Source organism: Mus musculus, chromosome 5 (genome assembly GCF_000001635.26).
Source record: "Mus musculus strain C57BL/6J chromosome 5, GRCm38.p6 C57BL/6J".
NCBI lineage: Eukaryota > Metazoa > Chordata > Mammalia > Rodentia > Muridae > Mus > Mus musculus.
The window spans coordinates 138,107,849-138,116,064 of NC_000071.6; positions in this window are offsets into that span (position 1 = coordinate 138,107,849).

The window sequence follows — 8,216 nt, forward strand, 5'->3', positions numbered from 1 at the left end:
TCTACAAAAGTTCCTTTTAGTAAATGGAGGAAAAGTAGTTTTTTTTGTGGTTTTTTTTTTTCCCTTTGTTTTCCTTAAAGCTAAAGAACTCTAAGCATTATTGAGAACTAAAGTTTCAAAAGAGAAATGGCAGGCTGAGCAGGTAGTGAAGTTGGCAGAGTACTTGCTTGCCTTAATCCAGAGTTCTGTCCCCAGTACCATCTAAACCAGGTATGCTGGCACACACCTGTAATGAGCACTGCTGCGGGAGAGGCAGAAGCATCAGGAGTTCAAGGTCATCTTTGGCTGTGTGGTGAGTTTGAGGCCAGCCAGGGCTCTGTGGGATCCTGGAGGGAGAAGAGGAAGAGGATCTTAGTGCATCTAAGGTCCAATGAGCTGTTAAAGTAGTCAAGTTAGGAAAAACCTGAAGATGCGTGGCAAATATCCTGTTGCGCCCTGGATCTGGATCCTGGTAAAAGAATAACTTGCCAGTCCCAGCAGGTGATGCTGGTGATTGATTTTGTCTTAAAGGTAGGTTTTCAGAGCTGGGGAGATAGCTCAGTTGGATGCTTGCCGTGCACACATGAAGACCTGATTTAAATACCAGAATTGAAGCAAAGAAGGGTGGGATGGGAAAGCAGACACAGGAAGATTTCTAGGACTTACTGGCTAGTCACCTGGCTTACTTGATTAGTTCCAGCCAAGATAGGGACCCAGCGTCAGAAATTTAAAAAAAAGAAAAAGTGGACAGCTTTTGAGAAATGATGCCCAAGGTGGTCTTGCATCAGTGATCACAAATGTATCTGATCACATATCTAAATGCAGGTGTTGGGTATAGGCCCAGAACATTTTACCTTGGGTAAAATTCAATATTTTTTTTTCTTTTTTTACTGTCTCGTTTAAATGAAGAAGTGACTCATTGATTTAAAAGTGCTTGCCCTTTCAGAGGACCAAGGTAGGCAACTCATGGTCCCCTGTAACTTCAACTCTGGAGTGTTCCTGCACTCTCTTCTGGCCTTTCCAGGGTATGTGCACACAAACACAAATGAAAATACTTTTAAAAATAGAACTATAATCCACTAAATTCTTACACAAAATTGACATTTGTCTTGTTTTACTTTGTCCCATTTAAATAATTCCTATTCAGAAACTCTGAACAAGGTTGAACGTGCTCCAATCTTGTTTTGCTTGGTTTTCATACTACTTGAGTCAGTATACCTGTTCCTGCTTTCCTTTCTTTTCAGGGCTGTGGGCTGTGATGGAGTAGACAAAAAGGTAAGACACACACACACACTCATACACACAGACACATACACACAATTGGACAAGTGGCTCAAAGGTGAAGTGCGCTCGCTTTTAGAAAGGACTCCATTTCAGTTCCCAGCACCAACATGGAGGTTCACAACTGTCTGTAATTCCACCTTCAAGGATCCAGTGCTCTCTCTGGCCTCCAGCAGCACCCGGCACACATGCGCTGCACATACATACATACATACATACATACATACATACATGCAAAACAAAATAACATCTTAGAAAAAAAAAAAAAGTTGAGCATTACACTCGTAATCCTGGCACTTAGGAAGCAAAGATTTACTGCAAGTTCAAGAGCAGCCTGATCTACAAAGCAGGTTCTAGACCAGACAGTCAGACTCAAAGAGGGACTTTCTACTTAAGACACTTGTGACGGCAGATGTCAGGTTTGGTGGTTGGTTGATTGGGTTTCCTGGTTCTTGACCTATGACAATGTCCTGCAAGTCAAGTCAATTCTGACACTGCCTGAAGATAGTATAGACTGCACAGGCTGAAGGACTCAGTCACACAAAACTGTTCTCACTTGAGATGGCAGGCAGGAGTGTCCAGTTCACAGCTGCATTTCTGCTAGCTGTTTAGCTGTAATCAGTGATTTCTATCGCTGTTATCTCCTTCTTAGAATGAATGGCTCACAGCACTCAAGAGAATGCTTTACTGACTTACTAAAATATCAGGCAATGGCCATAGAGATGGCTCAGTTGGTATTAGCCACTTTTCCAGAGGACCCACAGGTCTATAGTGAGAATTTTGTTTTCTTTAAAAACCCAGTTTTGGGGGGGGCTGGAGAGATGGCTCAGCGGTTAAGAGCACTGACTGCTCTTCCAGAGATCCTGAGTTCAAATCCCAGCAACCACATGGTGGCTCACAACCATCCGTAACAATATCTGGCGCCCTCTTCTGGAGTGTCTGAAGACAGCTACAGTGTACTTACATATAATAAATAAATAATTTTAAAAAAATGTTCCCTTAAAAAAAAAAACCAGTTTTGGGGGTGCTGGAGAGATGGCTCAGCAGTTAAGAGCACTGACTGTTCTGAAGGTCCTGAGTTCCAACCCCAGCAACCACATGGTGCCTCACAACCATCAGTAATGAGATCTGACTTCCTCTTCTGGAGAGTTTGAAGGCAGCTACAGTGTACTTACATATAATAAATAAATACATCTTTAAAAATGTTTTTAAAACCCCAGTTATGCTATATGAATGTGTTTTAATCCCAGGTGTGGGATAAAAGGCTGCTCCGTAGCAGGAGAGTATGACTTGCCTTGTGCACTGGCAGGGGTGGGATATTTGCAGCTTCAGAGTTTTTTAACTCTGGAAAAGGGTATAAATGGGAGAGCCTCAAAAAAGCCTGTGGAGGCTGCCACTCCTTGCTGGTACTGTGGTTTATCAAATGTTCTGAATAAAGACAAGTCGGAGATACCCTGATGACGAAGATAGGACTTGCCCCAAGAAACCCAACATCCCTAATCTGCAGAAAGCAGTTATTTTATTGAGTGAAAGATCTATGCCCCCTTTCTCCTCTAACCCCTACTTTCTCTCCTACCTAGTGTTGGGTTGGAAGGGATTAGCGTGGAATAAAGGTCAGAAGGGAGGTAAAGATAAAAATCCAATAAAATAGCTAACAACAAACAAAACCAACACAGGTCCAATTTGCAGCACCCACATGGTGGCTCCCAACTATCCATAACTCCAGTTTGGAGTGTTCCAACACCCTCTTCTGGCCTCCAGAGACATCAAGCACAGATGAGGTACACAAACATACATTTAGGCAAAACACCCACACAAAAATAAATTGTTTAAAAAAATAAAAGGAGCCGGGCTCGGTGGCGCACGCCTTTAATCCCAGCACTCAGGAGGCAGAGGCAGGCGGATTTCTGAGTTCAAGGCCAGCTGGTCTACAAAGTGAGTTCCAGCAGGTCAGCCAGGGCTACACAGCGAAACCCTGTCTTGAGCCCCCCCCCCAAAAAAAGGATAAATATCTTAATTACTCTTCTATTTCTGTGAAGGGACACAATGACCACAAGCAACTTGGGAAGGGAAAGGTTTGTTTGGCTTACATGTCCCAAGTCACAGTCCATTTAGGGGAAGCCAAGACAGTAGCCTGGAGGCAGGTGCTGGTGCAGAAACCATGGAAGAGTGTTGCTTACTGGCTTGCTTGGCCAGCTTTCTTATAGACCCCAGAACAACCACGCCAGGGGTGGGCCCACCTACAATGATGTGGGCCTTCACTCAGCACACGTGAAATAAGTACAAGTTTGCCTTATGGAGGCATCTTCTCATTGAGGTTCCCGCCTCTCAGTTGACTCTAGTCAGTGTCAAGTTGATATCAAACTACTTAGCACCAGAAGAGAGAAATGAACAAGCCGGGTGAAGACACGCATGGGGTAAAGTATAAGGTGGGCTCTCATGCCTTTTTTGAGCAAGCTTCCCAGCACCTGTGTTTACCCACCTGGAAACTCCAGGACAGAAATGACCAGAATGGTCATGAATAGGAAGCCTGCTGTCATCTAAGAGAAACTGAATCTTGATCACCCCTACTGACCAAACATTCATATGGCTACAAATAAATAAATAAATAAATTAATTAATTAATTAATTAAAAAAAAGGTTGGAGAGATGGCTCAGCGGTTAAGAGCACTAAGTGCTCTTCCAGAGGTCCTGAGTTCAAGTCCCAGCAACCACATGGTGGCTCACAACCATCTGTTATGGGATCCAATGCCATCTGATGTGTCTGAAGACAGCTACAGTGTACTCACATACATTAAATAAATAAATAAATAAATAAATAAATAAATAAATAACCACAACCATCTGCCAGGCATAGTGGCACATGCTTTAATCCCAGCACTGAGAGGCAGAGTCAGGCAGATATATCTCTTGAGTTCAAGGCAAGTGAGCGAGTGAGAGAGAGAGAGAGAGAGAGAGAGAGAGAGAGGACAGACAGACCAACAACCATTTTGGGGAGCAACATGAAAACGCCATTGGGTTTGATGGAGCACACCCGCAATCCATGCCCTCAGAGGCTGAGCAGGATGACTACGTTTGAAAGCAGTCTGGACTACATTCTGAGAACCTGGTAGGTGGGAATGGATGATTGGAAGGGAAAGCAGGAGAGGAGGGAGGGAGAGAAGGATAGTTTTGGAGGGAGGGAGGAGGAAAGGAAGAGGGGAGAACTCACTTCAGCAGAAAAGAAGGGAGTCAGGAACTACAGTAAACATTGCTGCGGTTTCCCTATCTGGATTTCTGTGACGCAGGGGAGGGAATCCATCTTCTTTGTTGAATCAAATAGTCTCTGAAGACTATAAAGAACAGAGTGATATAGAGAACATGAGAGTCCAGAAGTCATAGAAATGAGTCCAAGTCTTGAAGCCACATTTTAAAACCATATTACGTGTGTGTGTGTGTGTGTGTGTGTGTGTGTGTGTGTGTGCCACAGAACATGTGGCAGTCAGAGGAAAGGACAATTTGTAAACATTGGTTCTCTTCTAGAAAGTGGGTCCAAAGGATGGAACTCAGGCCATCAGATTTTGGTTGTATCTTTGCCTTCCAAACACATCTCTCCAGTCTACACTTTACATTTTACATTTTATAATCCAAGGTTGAGAAGCAATTTACTGACATGATCATGGAGTGCTTTGGGGGATTTTTTGGGCAATTCTAATTTTCCAAATGTGAGTGTGGTGTGTGCAAATGTTTGTGCCAGTGTATGCACTCAGAGAACGGATGAGGACTTTAGGTGTCCTGCTCTTCTCCCCACCTTATTCCCTTGAGACAGTCTCTCACTCAACCTGGTTCCAGTCTCCTGGATGGCCATTGTGGGTTTTTATAAGGCTGCTGGGGATTCACCCTGTGAATTTTAAAGCATTTAAAACCCCTCAGACAACTAAACTTAGAAGGGTGACTAGTTTGGAGTGATGGTGCAAGCTGGAAATCCCAGGACTCCTAAAACTAAGGCAGGAGGCTGACAAGCTCATGGCAACCAGCACATACTACACATATCAAGACCCCATCTCAAGACATGAAAGAAACTAGGCCTTTCATGGCACAAATGGACCAGGAGTAGTTAATTAGAAATATAGAAAAGCATATTTTTGCCTAATTTGAAAAACATTTTTACAACTAAGGAGCTCTCTTTGTGATAGTAAATCATGACTGGCAATTCATGGGGTTTTAAATTACTATGCAAACAAACATCTCTGAAAGGGATTATCTAGATCAGATGAATTAGAATGGGACTAAGGACTCTAAATGTGAACAGTCCTTCTATGGATTGGGTTCACAGGCTGGAAAAGAAGGAGACAATGAGCTGAGCACTAGCATTCATCTCTCTGTCCCTCGACTGTAAATTTAGTGTGCCCACAACCTCAAATTATGACATTAGAACCCTTCCATCTGGGTGGTTTGGGTACGTGCCTTGTCTCAGTACTGGGGAGGCAGAGGCATATGAATCTCTGTGAGTTCGAGTCTGCAGTGTGAGTTCCAGGACAACCATGGCTACATAGAGAAACACTGTCTCGAAAAAAATAACAAACAGAACAAACAACAACAAAGCTAGAAAGAAACAAAAAAAAAAACAAAAAACTCTTCCTTTCTTCTTTAAGTTGTTTTGTCGGGTATTTTGACACAGCAACAAGATAAGCAACTAATACAACCAGCAAGCTCTTGGCCAAGGAGACAGAAGTAAAAGGTCACGGTAGCAAGAATAAGGGCGTTGTAAGAGGTTAGCCTGCGGGTGCCCAGACAACACGGTCAAGTTCAGCAACGGTTGGCTCTTCTTCCTTATCACTATCTCTCTCTCTCTCTCTCTCTCTCTCTCTCTCTCTCTCAATCTCACCCCTCTGTGTGTGTGTGCATATAAATACCAACATATGCCATGCTGCAAGTGTGGAGGTTCAAGGACAGATATTGGTCCTCACATTCCATAGACACAGGATCTCTTTCTAAATTCCCCACTATACACATCAGGCTACCCCACAAGAAAATACCCGGAGAGTCTCCTGTCTCAACCTCATCCCTCTAGTCTCTGTAGGAGTGCTGGGATTACAGAGATGTTTGTGACTGCATCTGGCTCTCATGTGGGTTCTGGATAGATGAACTCAGGGTCAGGCTTGCTTAGTGGTGCTTTGAATGAGATATAGCCCATAATCTTGGGCATTTAAACACTTGCTCCTTGTTTGGTGGCACAGCTTAGGAAAGCTTAAGAGGTATGGCCTTGCTGGAGGAGATGGGTTTTGAGAGTTCAAAGACTTGCCTTTTGCAGTGTGCTCTGTTGCTTCCTACTTGGGGATTCAAGATCTGAGCTCTCAGTTTGCTGCTCCAGCTGACATGCCTGGCCTGCTGCCTCCCAACCATAATGGGCCCTCACTCCTCTGGAACTGTAAACCCAAGTAGACCCTGCCTTCTGTAAACTACCTTGGCTGTGGTGGTTTATCACATCAATAGAAAAGTAACTCATCTATTTGTCAATCACTTTGCCCACTGAGCCATCTGTCCAGCTCCCAATTTGTGTATTTGCCATTTGTAAACTTTTGTGTCATAATACATATCTGATATAGTGCACATTCTTGAGAAGAATTTGTTCAGTGGACTCATTGGAAATCAGACTATTTCTGAAAAGGAAACGCATGTGCTAAATCATAGTGACTCGTATATCACAGCAACTAATGTCTCCTTGTTTCCGTTCTTGTTATATGGTCATGGTTATATTAATGGAAAAAAAGAACGGACCATCATAAAACTGCTTGATTTAACATGATATGAATGAACAACTTATTGTTATACCTCATATTTTTATCTGCTTTAGTTTTTAGGTTTGTTTATTTATTTTATGTATGTAAGTGCTCTGTCTTCAGACACACCAGAAGAGGGAATCAGATCCCATTACAGATGGTTGTGAGCCACCGTGTGGTTGCTGGGAATTGAACTTGAGACCTCGGGAAGAGCAGCCAGTGCTGGTAACAACTGAGCCATCACTTCAGCCATGGTTTTAAGTTTGTTTGTTTTTTTTTTTTTAACAGAGTCTCATGTAGGCCAAACTGGATTTATGTAACTGAGCATAACCTAAAATACCTGATCACCCAACCTCCAACTCGGAAGTGCTGGGGCTACGATTGTGTACTGGCATACCTAGCTCTAATTATTAATATATATAATGTCTTCAGAGCTAGGTAAATAACTTGATGATGGAGAGAAGTGCTAGCTTGCATAAGGCATTGGGTTCTACCCCCCTCCCCCAGCACAGAAAGAAAAATCTATAGTGGTAGAACAAGCATACACAAATAGAGAATCAAAATCTTGTCTCAGCTTTGCTATCAATTTACACTCTAGTACACACTGGATCTGATCTGCCAAGACACTGCTTTCTTCATACATAAACAAGAACTCAGGCAGATTGTTCTCTGTGTTTTTGATTGTAATGGCTATTCCTGGTTGTCAACTTGACTCTATCTGGAATGAACTACAATCCACCTGTGATCCAGATCTTGAGGCTGGAAGAAGATTCTGACCTGGATCTTGGCATGGAGATCTTGAGGCATAGTGGCCATGAGAAACTTAGGTCCATGCCGGGCATGGTGGCTCATGCCTTTAATCCCAGCACTTGGGAGGCAGAGGCAGGTGGATTTCTTAGTTCGAGGCCAGCCTGGTCTACAGAGTGAGTTCCAGGACAGCCAGGGATACACAGAAAAACTCTGTCTTGAAAAAACAAAAAACAAACAAACAAACAAAAACAAAACAAAACAAGAACAACAAAAAAGAAAAACTTAGGCCCAGGAAACTAAGGCAAAGAGATCTCTGAGTTCTAAGAGCCAGGCATGGTGGTACACACTTAATCTGGGCCACACCTTCTGCTAGAGATTTGCTTAAGGACATTGGAAGAAGGAAGAGTCCCTCTTCTTCGGCTGCTTGCACTTACTTGCCAGCAC